Below are 14,329 nucleotides of genomic sequence, written 5' to 3' on the forward strand. Positions count from 1 at the left end.
TATATCCATGGCTCACGCTCATGTATTGCGTGAAAGTTGAAAATGTTTGAGAACATCAAAAGTATGAAACAATTTCTTGGCTTGTCATCGGGGTTGTGCATGATTTGAATGCTTTGTGTGGTGAAGATGGAGCATAGCCAGACCATATGATTTTGTAGGGATAACTTTCTTTGGCCATGTTATTTTGAAAAGACATGATTGCTTTATTATTATGCTTGAAGTATTATTGTCTTAATGTCAAATGATAGACTATTGCTTTGAATCACTCGTGTCTTAATATTCATGTCATGATTAGATATATGATCAAGATTATGCTAGGTAGAATTCCACATCAAAAATTATCTTTTTTATCATTTACCTACTCGAGGACGAGCAGGAATTAAGCTTGGGGATGCTGATACGTCTCCGTCGTATCTATAATTTTTGATTGTTCCATGCCAATATTATACAACTTTCATATACTTTTTGGCAACTTTTTATAATATTTTTGGGACTAACATATTGATCCAGTGCCCAGTGCCAGTTCCTGTTTGTTGCATGTTCTTGTTTCGTAGTAAATCCATATCAAATGGAGTCCAAACATGATAAAAACTGACGGAGATTTTTCTGGAATATATGTGATTTTTGGGAAGAAAAATCCACGCGAGACGATGCCCGAGGGGGCCACGAGGCAGGGGGGCGCGCCCCAGGGGGTCAGGCGCTCCCTGGGCCCTCGTGGCCACCCCGTAAGGCGGTTGATGCCCTTCTTTCGCCGCAAGAAAGCTAATATCCGGATAGAGATCGTGTTAAACTTTCAGCCCAATCGGAGTTACGGATCTCCGGGAATATAAGAAACGGTGAAAGGGCAGAATCTGAGAACGCAGAAACAGAGAGAGACAGATCCAATCTCGGAGGGGCTCTCGCCCCTCCCATGCCATGGAGGCCATGGAACAGAGGGGAAACCCTTCTCCCATATAGGGAGAAGGTCAAGGAAGAATAAGAAGGAGGGGGGCTCTCTCCCCCTCTCTCCCGGTGGCGTTGGAACGCCGCCGGGGCCATCATCGTGTGACGGTGATCTACACCAACACCTCTGTCATCTTCACCAACATCTTCATCACCTTCCCCCATCTATCTACAGTGGTCCACTCTCACGCAACCCGCTGTACCCTCTACTTGAACATGGTGCTTTATGCTTCATATTATTATCCAATGATGTGTTGCCATCCTATGATTTCTGAGTAGATTTTCGTTGTCCTATCGGTGGTTGATGAATTTCTATGATTGATTTAGTTTGCTTGTGGTTATGTTACTGTCCTTTGGTGCCCATCATATGAGCGTGCGCGTGGATCACACCATAGGGTTAGTTGTATGTTGATAGGACTATGTATTGGAGGGCAAGAGTGACAGAAACTTCAGCCTAGCATAGAAATTGATGCATACGGGATTGAAGGGGGACCAATATATCTTAATGCTATGGTTGGGTTTTACCTTAATGAATGTTAGTAGTTGCGGATGCTTGCTAATAGTTACAATCATAAGTGCATAGAATTCCAAGTCAAGGATGACATGCTAGCAGTGGCCTCTCCCACATAAAACTTGCTATCGGTCTAGTAAATTAGTCAATTGCTCAGGGACAATCTCGCAACTCCTACCACCACTTTTCCACACTCGCTATACTAACTTTATTTCTTCTTTATATAAACAGACCCTAGCTTTTATTTACGCGCTCTTTATTATCTTGCAAACCTATCCAAAAACACCTACAAAGTACTTCTAGTTTCATACTTGTTCCAGGTAAAGCGAACGTCAAGCGTGCGTAGAGTTGTATCGGTGGTCGATAGAACTTGAGGGAATAATTGTTCTACCTTTAGCTCCTCGTTGGGTTCGACACTCTTACTTATCGAAAGAGGCTACAATTGATCCCCTATACTTGTGGGTTATCAGGGGTCATCTCCGACGGGTAAACCGAATCAATAGGGACTTCTATCTGCGTTCTCCTGTGAATCTCACAAACACATTAGTCCCTCAACCACGTTTGTCATCAATACTCCAAAACCAACTAGGGGTGGCACTAGATGCACTTACACTTGCAATACCACAAGGTTTGAAAAAAAACCTTCACAAAATGGGCTACCTAGTATGAAGTTGCATGGATTTGAACGCATATGCCTATGGCCCTGGCCACTTCCATTAGATCGGAGAAGCTAACATGCTCATATTTGGCACAACCATTGGTGTTACTATTGTGAACAATGTTGCCACAAAAACATTTTTTTGTTGATAAAAAATATCATTTCCATTTTTCAAGTGCTAGAAATGATTTTTGTGTGAAGGAAGTGCTTGAAATAAGTTTTAACATTGGGTCTTCTCATTTTCCTCTAAGATGGACCACATTGGAAACCCATTGACCAAGTTTCATGAATTTTAGAGTATTATTTCTATATTTCATTGATTTACTGGATTTATAGTGAATTATGGCGAATTGCTCAAATTTGAACTACAAGTGTGATGTAGTTTGGTCCTGAAAATTAGATAAAATCATTATAAGATTTTCAGTTGGTGGTGTATGCAGTGGACGCTACCAAATTTCAAATTCCAAACCATTTGGTATGAATGGTGAATATTGCAAGTTTGACCCAAGATTGGAAAAAATCAAAGAAAATGAAAAAGACCTCAAAAATTAAAATCCTTGGGCATGGGGCCCTTTTGTGTCAACTAGTTTGTGGGAAAAATCATAAACTTGCAATACCACAAGTTTTGAAAAGTCAACATTGCAAGTTTGACCCCATTTTAAGTAAGTTTTGCATGATGTTGTTTTTGGTAAGTTCTGCATGTTGCTATTTTTGGCAAGTTCTACATGTGGCACTATGTTTGAACATGCAAAACCCACTCAACGTAGGAAATACAAAACATAGCATTCAACCGCTGATTAAACACATCGACATAATACTGTTTGCTGTTTAACGCGCATCTAGATATTGGATTGTGAGCACTAGCTAGGTGGGGTTTGGAGACACTTAAGATGGCGAGCTAGGTGGCGGTGAGAGCGTTCATCATTTTGCTCAAAATGCATGGAGAACTCATACTGCTCCACCTCTATTGGGGTTTGGAGACACTTAAGATGGCGAGCTAGGTGGGGTTTGGAGACACTTAAGATGGCGAGCTAGGTGGCGGTGAGAGCGTTCATCATTTTGCTCAAAATGCATGGAGAACTCATACTGCTCCACCTCTGTTGGGGCATTCTGGTAGCCAACATGGCGTCCACGGTGACTAGCGCCAGATCATTGCCGACATCAGCCTCCAAGTGCTCCTGATCAACCATCTGCTCATCCTCGCCATCCAAATTAATCGCTATATTCATGTCTTCCTGAGAATGATGCGTGATGATCTCCAAACCCCCTAATATCCCTCCTCTTGTGCATCCTCCTGTGTGATAATCTGCAACCCTCCCTGGTAGCTCTGCTCTTATTCATCCTCCTCCTCATCGCTATCCTCCTCCTCCATCACCTTGTCAACAACCTGGATAGTATGAAAATTCACCGGCCCTTCCGCCTCTGGATTTGGTGAGGAGAGGTGGGAGCGATACTCCTACCAGCGGACTCATTGTCGACGATATGGAGACTCCATCGCCTCTGCCATTGCCCACAGGAGAATCTCAATTAGGACTGCCCCCTTGCCTTTAGGAAGTAACTGCTTCCGCTCGTTCGTCCTCACTTCCAATGCCAGTCCGAGTGAGTGCATCACGAGAGACTTCACGCTCGAAAACCAGGAGCATATCTCCTTGCACTTGGCCAGCAAAAGCTCATCCTCGGCACAAAACAAATCCATCGCCCTCTTCTAGCTTCGACCTACTTGCCATCAATCAAACACCAATTGCAAATCAAAGAATTAAAAACAAGATTACTCGGATCAAATTCACCACAGAATAATCTAAAATGGGCTACATTCAACAAAACCTAATTTCTTGGGTTTTCTATTTCAAAACTAGCTGCCACTAGTACTGCTGGCAGGAATCCAATCCTAAATTGACGTCCACACTGATTGCCAAGTGGAGAAACTCAAAGCATGGCAATTCAATCGCTTAGTAGCTCATTCAATCGAATTATAACCAAATCCTAATTGCTAGGGTTTGAATTAGAAAAGTACCAGCCAGCCAACAATCTCCAATGGTTCCGACATATGGGAGGAAGAGCTGGTCGTTAGAACCATGACATTGCGCCATCAGAGCTCAGGTAAATGACCGGAGTAGCCGGCGGGGCTGCGAGGGGGCACGACAACGGCGTGGGGCTGGATGGGGGATGCGGCGACTCACTCTGGGTCGGGCTGATTTAGGAAAAAGAAAGGGATAGGTCAACGAGCCAGGTCCCACTCGTCATAAGCTATGACGGCCATGACCCACCTATCCTAATATCTTCGTCCCCACACGTCAGTAACTGAGCAGGTAAAGTTCAACTCCTTTGACCAGACATCAGGGCTTCATTTGGATCTTTGTGAGCACGAGGCGTGCACTGGAGGGAAAAAGTGAGAAAAAGTTAGAGGGTTGGGCAAAACTGAGCACAACTAAGGAAGGAGGGGCACGAAAATGAAAACCCCCTTTTTAAAAATTAAGCACTTTATTTTCAGGCATACAAGCAACAAGAGAAGGACTAGCCATAATGGCAAAGCAAGCGAATGAGAAAACGGAAATATTTTTGTGTTTTCGTAAAACAAATTAGAAGTGCAGGAGATGAACATGAGAGGCAAAGGCAAATAAAAATAAGAGCAAGTAGATGATAGTTTATGTGAAGGTACTTGATAGGTTTTGATGATGTCTCCCTGGCAACGGCGCTAGAAATTCTTCCTGCTACTTGTGAGTTGCGTTGGGATTTTCCCCGAAGAGAAGAGGAGATGCAACATGGTAGAGATAAGTATTTCCCTAAGTGAGAACCAAGGCATCAACCCAGTAGGAGAATCACACAAAGCCTCATGAACGTCACCTACACACAAAAGCAAATACTTGTACCCGACGCGAATAAGAGGGTTGTCAATCCTCTTGGTCGTTACTTGCAAGGATTAAATCTGATAGTGATAGATAGTAAAGTAAATTGCAAAACAAAATAAAAATAAAATAAAATTTCAGCAAGGTATTTTTGGATTATATATATAATTAAAGTAGACCCAGGGCCATAGTTTTCACTAGAGGCTTCTCTCTCGAGCACATAGCATACGGTGGGTGAACAAATTACTATTGGGCAATTGATAGAAAAGCGCATATTTATGACGATATTCAAGGCAATGATCATGTATATAGGCATCACGTCCGAGACAAGTAGACCGACTCCTGCCTGCATCTACTACTATTACTCCACCAATTGACCGCTATCCAACATGCATCTATGGTATTAAGTTCATGAAAAACAGAGTAACGCCTTAAGCAAGATGATATGATGTAGACAAAGTAAACCTAATCAATGTGAATAAACCCCATCATTTTACCCTTAATGGCAACAATACAAATATGTTTCTTGTCCCCTACTACCACTGGGATATACAGCACCACAAGATTGAACCCATCACAAAGCACCTCCCCCACTAAAGATAAATCAATCTAGTTGGCCAAACCAAATGGACAGGTCGGAGATAAATACAAAGCTATAAAAATCATGCATAATAAAGTTTACAAAAGACTCCATTACTTATCATAAATATTCAGATCATAAACCTACAATTCATCGGATCCCACAAACACAACGAAAAAGAAGATTACATCAGATAGAACTCGAAGAACATCAAGGAGAACATTGTACTGAAGATCAAAGAGAGAGAAGAAGCCATCTAGTTACTAGCTATGGACGTGTAGGTCTGTGGTAAACTACCCACGCATCATCAGAAGGAAGCATGAATGATGTAGAAACCCTCCATGACTGATTCCCCCTCCAGCAGAGTACCGAAAAGGCCTCCAGATGGGATCGTGGAAGAACAGAAGCATGCAGCGGCAGAACAGTGTTTTGGGCGGCTCTTTGTTGGTTTCCCAATATTAGAGAATTTATAGAAGTGGCGTTAGGTTAGACGGAGCCTCGGTGGGCCAACAAGGCAGCAGGGTGTGCGCCCACAGGGCGTGCCCTATTTCCTTGCCATCTCCTCCCAAAGCTTCCAGGGTCTCTTATGTCCAGAAAAAATTGTCAAAAAGTTTCATAGCCTTTGGACTCCACTTGGTACCGATTTTCTGGAAAACCAAAAGCAGGCTAAAAATAGCAATTGGTACTAAGCACCAGGTTAATATGTTAGTCCAAAAATGATATAAAACAACATATAATTGCATATAAAACATCCAAGATTGATACTATATGTTAGGAAATGTTGCATGGAAAACAATTTTTTTTCTACGCACATGCAAGATCTATCAAGGAGATGCATTGCAACGAGAGGGGAGAGTGTGTGTCTACGTACCCTCGTAGACCGTAAGCGGAAGAGTTTCACAACGTGGTTGATATAGTCGAGCTTTCTTCCCGGTCCAACCGATCTAGTACCAAACATATGACACCTCCGCGTTCAGCACACGTTCAGCTCGGTGACGTCCTCCGCCTTCTTGATCAAGCAAGACAGCGAGGTAGTAGATGAGTTCTGTTAGAACAATGGTGTGCTGACGGTGATGGTGAAGTGATCTCCGCAGGGCTTCGCCTAAGCACTACAAAAATATGACAGAGGGTGTAAACGGTGGAGGGGGCGCCACACACGGCTAACATTTGATCTGGTGTGTGCTAGGCAACCCCTCCCACATATATATAGGTGGGAGGGAGGGAGGAGCAGCCATAGGAGGCGCCCAAGTAGGAGGAATCCTACTTGGAGTCCCTCCCAAATCGCCCCTGCCATATTTAACCAAGGGGGAAGGAAAGAGGGGGGGGAGGGAAGGAAGTGGTAATCCTAATCCACACTTCCCTTTCCCTCCCTCCTTTCCTTCTCCACCTAGGCCGGCCTGCTATGGGGGGCGCACCAGCCCCTTGTGGCCGATGTGTTCCCTCTCTTGGCTCATAAGGCCAATATCTTTTGCCTGGGGTGGCCGAAACCCTTTCCGGTGACCTAATAAGTACCCGATACCCCCCGAAACACTTCCTTGTCCGAATACTATCGTCCTACATATCAATCCTTACCTCTCGACCATTTTGAGACTCCTCGTCATGTCCGTGATCTCATCCGGGACTCCTAACAACATCCGGTCACTAAATCACATAACTCATATAATACTATATCGTCAACGAGCGTTAAGCGTGTGGACCCTACGGGTTCGAGAACTATGTAGATATGACTGAGACACCTCTCTGGTCAATAACCAATAGCGGAACCTTGATGCCCATATTGGCTCCTACATATTCTATGAAGATCTTTATCGGTCGAACCATTTTGACAACATACATAATTACCTTTGTCCATCGGTATGTTACTTGCCCGAGATTCGATCATCAGTATCTTCATACCTAATTCAATCTCTTTACCGGCAAGTCTCTTTACTCGTTCCATAATACATCACCTCGTGGCCAAATCCTTAGTCATTTTCTTGCAAGCTTATGATGTGTATTACCGAGAGGGCCCAGAGATACCTCTCCGATACTCAGAGTGACAAATCCTAATCTCGATATATGCCAACTCAACAAACACCTTCAGAGATACCTGTAGAGCATCTTTATGATCTCCTAGTTACTTGTGACATTTGATAGCACACAAGGTATTCCTCCGATATTCGGGAGTTGCATAATCTCATAGTCGAAGGAATATGTATTTGACATGAAGAACGCTATATCAATAAAACTGAACGATCAATATGCTAAGCTAACAGGTGGGTCTAGTCCATCACATCATTCTCCTAATGATGTGATACCATTATCAAATGACAACACATGTCCATGGTTAGGAAACCTTAACCATCTTTGATCAATGAGCTGTCTAGTAGAGGCTTACTAGGGACACAATATTTGGTTATGTATTCACACATGTATTTAAGTTTCCGATCAATACAATTCTAGCATGAATAATAAAGCTTTATCATGAATAAGGAAATATGATATAAAATTACAACTTTATTACTGCCTCTAGGGAATATTTCCTTCAGTCTCTCACTTGCACTAGAGTCAATAATCTAGTTCACATCACCATGTGATTTAACACCCATAGTTCACATCGCCATGTGACTAACACCCAAAGAGTTTACTAGAGTCAATAATATAGTTCTCAGTGCCATGTGATTAACACCTGAAGAGTACTAAGGTATGATCATGTTTTGCCTGTGAGAGAGGTTTAGTCAACGGGTCTGCCACATTTAGATCCGTATGTATTTTGCAAGTTTCTATGTCTACAATGCTCTGCATGGAGCTACTCTAGCTAATTGCTCCGACTTTCAAAATGTATCCAGATTGAGACTCAGAGTCATCTGAAACGGTGTTAAAGCTTGCATCGACGTAACCTTTTACGACGAACTCTTTATTACCTCCATAGTAGAGAAACATCTCCTTAGTCTTCTTAGGTAACTAAGGATAATTTTGACCGCTGTCCAATGATATACTCCTGGATCACTATTGTACCCTCTTGCCAAACTCATGGCAAGGCACACAATAGGTCTGGAACACAGTATGTCATACTTCATAGAACCTATGGCTGAGGCATAGGGAATGACTTTCATTCTCTCTCTATCTTCTGCCATGGTTAGGGGTTTTGAGTCTTACTCAACTTCACACCTCACAATACAAGCTAGAACTCCTTCTTTGACTGATCCATTTTGAACTTCTTCAAAACTTTTGTCAAGGTATGTGCTTTGTGAAAGTCCTATTAAGCGTCTGATCTATCCCTATAGATCTTGATGCCCAATAAATAGGCAGCTTTACCGAGGTCTTTCATTGAAAAATTCTTATTAAAGTATCCTTTTATGCTATCCAGAAATTTTATATCATTTCCAATCAACAATATGTCATCCACATATAATATCAGAAATGCTACAGAGCTCCCACTCACTTTCTTGTAAATACAGGCTTCACCGTAAATCTGTATAAAACCATATGCTTTGATCATCTCATCAAAGCATATATTCCAACTCTGAGATGCTTGCACCAGTCCATAGATGGATCGCTGGAGCTAGCACACTTTGTTAGCACATTTAGGATCGACATAAAACTTCTAGTTGCATCATATACAACTCTTCTTTAATATCCATTAAGGAATGCAATTTTTGACATCCATTTGCCAGATTTCATAATTATAAAATACGACAATTGCTAACATGATTCGGACGGACTTAAGCATCGCTACGGGTGAGAAAGTCTCATTGTAGTCAACCCCTTGAACTTGTCGAAAACACTTTTGTGACAAGTCGAGTTTTGTAGACAGTAACATTACCATCAACGTCAGTCTTCTTCTTGAAGATCCATTTATTTTCTATGGCTTGCTGCTACCTCTTGAGCACTGCGTTGGATTTCCCCGAAGAGGAGAGGATGATGCAGCAAAGTAGCGTAAGTATTTCCCTCAGTTTTTGAGAACCAAGGTATCAATCCAGTAGGAGGCCACACACAAGTCCCTTGTACCTACACAAAAACAATAGCTCAACGCAACCAACACGCTTAGGGGTTTTCAATCCCTTCATGGTCACTTACGAAAGTGAGATCTAATAGAGATGATAAATAATATTTTTTGTATTTTTGGTATATAGATGCAAAGTAAAAAGTAAAAGCAAAGTAAAAGCAAAGCAATAATAAAGTGATGGAGATTGATATGATGAGAAAGAGACCCCGGGGCCATAGGTTTCACTAGTGGTTTCTCTCAAGAGCATAAGTATTCTACGGTGGGTGAACAAAGTACTATTGAGCAATTGACAGAATTGAGCATAGTTATAAGAATATCTAGGTATGATCATGTATATAGGCATCATGTCCGAGACAAGTAGACCGAAACGATTCTGCATCTACTATTATTACTCCACTCATCGACCGCTATCCAGCATGCATCTAGAGTATTAAGTTAAAAAGAGAGTAATGCCTTAAGCAAGATGACATGATGTATTGGGATAGTTTCATGCAATATGATAAAAACCCCATCTTGTTATCCTCGATGGCAACGATACAATACGTGCCTGGCTGCCCCTTCTGTCACTAGGAAAGGACACCGCAAGATGGAACCCAAAGCTAAGCACTTCTCCCATGGCAAGAACAACCAATCTAGTTGGCCAAACGAAACTGATAATTCGAAGAGACTTGCAAAGATAACCAATCATACATAAAAGAATTCAGAGAAGATTCAAATATTATTCATAGATAGATTTGATCATAAACCCACAATTCATCGGTGTCAACAAACACACCGCAAAAAGAAGATTACATCAAATAGATATCCACGAGTGAGGGGGAGAACATTGTATTGAGATCCAAAAAGAGAGAAGAAGCCATCTAGCTACTAACTATGGACCCGTAGGTCTGAAGTAAACTACTCACAATTCATCAGAGGGGCTTGGATGATGATGTAGAAGCCCTCCGTGATCGATGCCCCCTCCGGCGGAGCTCTGGAACAGGCCCCAAGATTGGATCTCGTGGATACAGAAAGTTGCGGCGGTGGAATTAGGTTTTTGGCTCCATCCCCGATCGTTTGGGGGTACGTGGATATATATAGGAGGAAGAAGTACGCCGGTGGAGCTTCGAGGGGCCCACGAGGTAGGGGGCGCGCCCTAAGGGGGGGCACCCTCCACCCTCGTGATCGCCTCGTGGCTTTCTTGACGGAGGGTCCAAGTCTCCTGGATCTTATCTGATGAGAAAATCATGTTTCCGAAGGTTTCATTCCGTTTGGACTCCGTTTGATATTCCTTTTCTTCGAAACCCTAAAACAGGCAAAAAACATCAATTTTGGGCTGGGCCTCCGGTTAATAGATTAGTCCCAAAAATAATATAAAAGTGGAAAATAAAGCCCAATATAGTCCAAAACAGTAGATGATATAGCATGGAGCAATCAAAAATTATAGATACGTTGGAGACGTATCAAGCATCCCCAAGCTTAATTCCTACTCGTCCTCGAGTAGGTAAATGATAAAAACAGAATTTTTGATGCGGAGTGCTACTTGGCATAATTTTAGTGTAATTCTTCTTACTTGTGGTATGAATATTCAGATCCGAAATATTCAATACAAAAGTTCATATTGACATAAAAATGATAATACTTCAAGCATACTAACTAAGTAATTATGTTTTCTCAAAATAACATGGCCAAAGTTCATCCCTACAAAATCATATAGTTTAGTCATGTTTCATTTTCGTCACACAAGAATGCTCTCATCATGCACAACCCCAATGACAAGCCAAGCAATTGTTTCATACTTTAGTAATCTCAAACCTATAAACTTTCACGCAATATATGAGCGCGAGCCATGGACATAGCACTATGGGTGGAATAGAATATTATGAGGGGGGTTATGTGGAGAAGACAAAAAAGAGAAAGTCTCACATCAACGAGGCTAATCAATGGGCTATGGAGATGCCCACCGATTGATGTTAATGCAAGGAGTAGGGATACCATGCAACAGATGCACTAGAGCTATAAATGTATGAAAGCTCAACAAAAGAAACTAGTGGGCGTGCATCCAACTTTCTTGCTCATGAAGACCTAGGGCACTTGAGGAGGCCCATTGTTGGAATATACAAGCCAGGTTCTATAATGAAAAATTCCCATTAGTATATGAAAGTGATAATATGAGAGACTCTCTACTAAGAAGATCATGGTGCTACTTTGAAGCAGAAGTGTGGAAAAGGATAGTAGCATTGTCCCTTCTCTCTTTTTCTCTCATTTTTTTGGGCCTTCTCCTTTTTTATCGCCTTTCCTTTTTTTGGGCCTTCTCTTTTTTTTGGCCTTTCTTTTTTTATTTATTCCTCACTTGGGACAATGCTCTAATAATGATGATCATCACACTTCTATTTATTTACAACTCAATGATTACAACTCGATACTAGAACAAAGATGACTCTATATGAATGCCTGCAGCGGTGTACCGGGATATGCAATGAACCAAGAGTGACATGTATGAAAGAATTATGAACGGTGGCTTTGCCACAAATACTATGTCAACTACATGATCATGCTAAGTAATATGACAATTATGAATGTGTCATGATGAACGGAATGATGGAAAGTTGCATGGCAATATATCTTGGAATGGCTATGTAAATGCCATAATAGGTAGGTATGGTGACTGTTTTGAGGAAGATATAAGGAGGTTTATGTGTGAAAGAGCGTATCATATCACGGGGTTTGGATGCACCGGCGAAGTTTGCGCCAACTCTCAATGTGAGAAAGGGCAATGCACGATACCGAAGAGGCTAGCAAGGATGGAAGGGTGAGAGTGCGTATAATCCATGGACTCAACATTAGTCATAAAGAACTCACATACTTATTGCAAAAATCTACAATTCATCAAAAACCTCGGCACTACGCGCATGCTCCTAGGGGGATAGATTGGTAGGAAAAGACCATCGCTCGTCCCCGACCGCCACTCATAAGGAAGACAATCAAATAACACCTCATGTTTCAAATTTGTTGCATAACGTTTACCATTAGGCCTGGGCATTCGGTATAAACCGAAAATTCGGTTTCTACCATTCGATTTTTTGTTAAATTCAGTTAACAAAATTACTAACCAAAAATTAGAGCTCAAAATTGCTAACCGAAAATTCGGTTAACCAATAGTTCGGTACGGTTTTTGGTTTGTACCGTAAGTACCGTGTTGCTAGCTATTGTGCTAGGAATGGAACAACGTGACCCTCTTATATAGCATAAAATCCTTGCCTCATCTCGTCAGCCGGCGAGGTGGGACTAAACGAATGTCCTGCTCGGCTGCACTCGCACGCGGACTACCAGGCCATTTTTCTATCGAGGCAAGGCATATGGTAGATCGACATAATGTACACAGGCTAGTGGGCTAATTGCACAGAGTCTAGTGGGCTGCTTGGCTCCACGTGAGGTCCAATAGCAACACCCAGCCCCCGTGAAGTGGCTTGCGAGGCGTGGGCTACCGGGAACAGGAAAATGGGAGACGACAAATCGTCCAGTACTCCAGTCTACGTGTACTGTATAGTTCGGTAGCATTTCGGCTAACCGAACTAAAAACCGAACTAACCAAACTTAGTTTGGTTATTGAAGGTAAAAACCGAAATTATGTGTGCCAATGACAAAAAACCAAAAATTCGGTTTTTTCGGTTTCTGCTTCGGTTCAGTGTTCGGTTCGTCGGTTTTTATGCCCACCCCTATTTACCATACGTGCATGCTACGGGACTTGCAAACCTCAACACAAGTATTTCTCAATTTCACAACTACTCAACTAGCATGACTTTGATATTATTACCTCCATATCTCAAAACAATCATCAAGCATCAAACTTTTCTTAGTATTCAACACACTCATACGAAAGTTTTATTATTAATCTTGCATACCAAGCATATTAGGATTTTAAGCAAATTACCATGCTATTAAGACTCTCAAAATAATCTAAGTGAAGCATGAGAGATCAATAGTTTCTATAAAACAAATCCACCACCATTCTCTAAAAGATATAAGTGAAGCACTAGAGCAAAACTATAAAGCTCAAAAGATATAAGTGAAGCACATAGAGTATTCTATCAAATTCTAAATCATGTATGGCTCTCTCAAAAGGTGTTTACAGAAAGGATGATTGTGGTATACTAACAAGCAAAGATTCAAATCATAAAAGATGCTCCAAGCAAAACACATATCATGTGGTGAATAAAAATATAGCTCCAAGTAAAGTTACCGATAGAAGTAGACGAAAGAGGGGATGCCTTCTGGGGCATCCCCAAGCTTTGGATTTTAGGTGTCCTTAGATTATCTTGGGGGTGCCATGGGCATCCCCAATCTTAGGCTCTTGCCACTCCTTATTCTATAATCCATCAAATCTTTACCCAAAACTTGAAAACTTCACAACACAAAACTTAAAGTAGAAAATCTCGTGAGCTCCGTTAGCGAAAGAAAACAAAAGACCACTTCAAGGTACTGTAATGAACTCATTATTTATTTATATTGGTGTCATACCTACTGTATTACAACTTCTCTATGGATTATAAACTATTTTACTAACCATAGATTCATCAAAATAAGCAAACAACACACGAAAAATAGAATCTGTCAAAAACAGAACAGTTTGTAGTAATCTGTAGCTAGCGCAAGATCTGGAACCCCAAAAATTCTAAAATAAATTGCTTGACGTGAGGAATTTATCTATTAATCATCTTCAAAAAGAATTAACTAAATATCACTTTCCAAATAAAAATTACAGCAGTTCTCGTGAACGCTAAAGTTTTTGTTTTTTACAGAAAGTTCAACAAGACTTTCCCCA

The sequence above is a fragment of the Triticum urartu genome, chromosome 5A (genome assembly GCF_056163025.1).
Source record: "Triticum urartu cultivar PI428250 chromosome 5A, HENAU_Tu73, whole genome shotgun sequence".
NCBI lineage: Eukaryota > Viridiplantae > Streptophyta > Magnoliopsida > Poales > Poaceae > Triticum > Triticum urartu.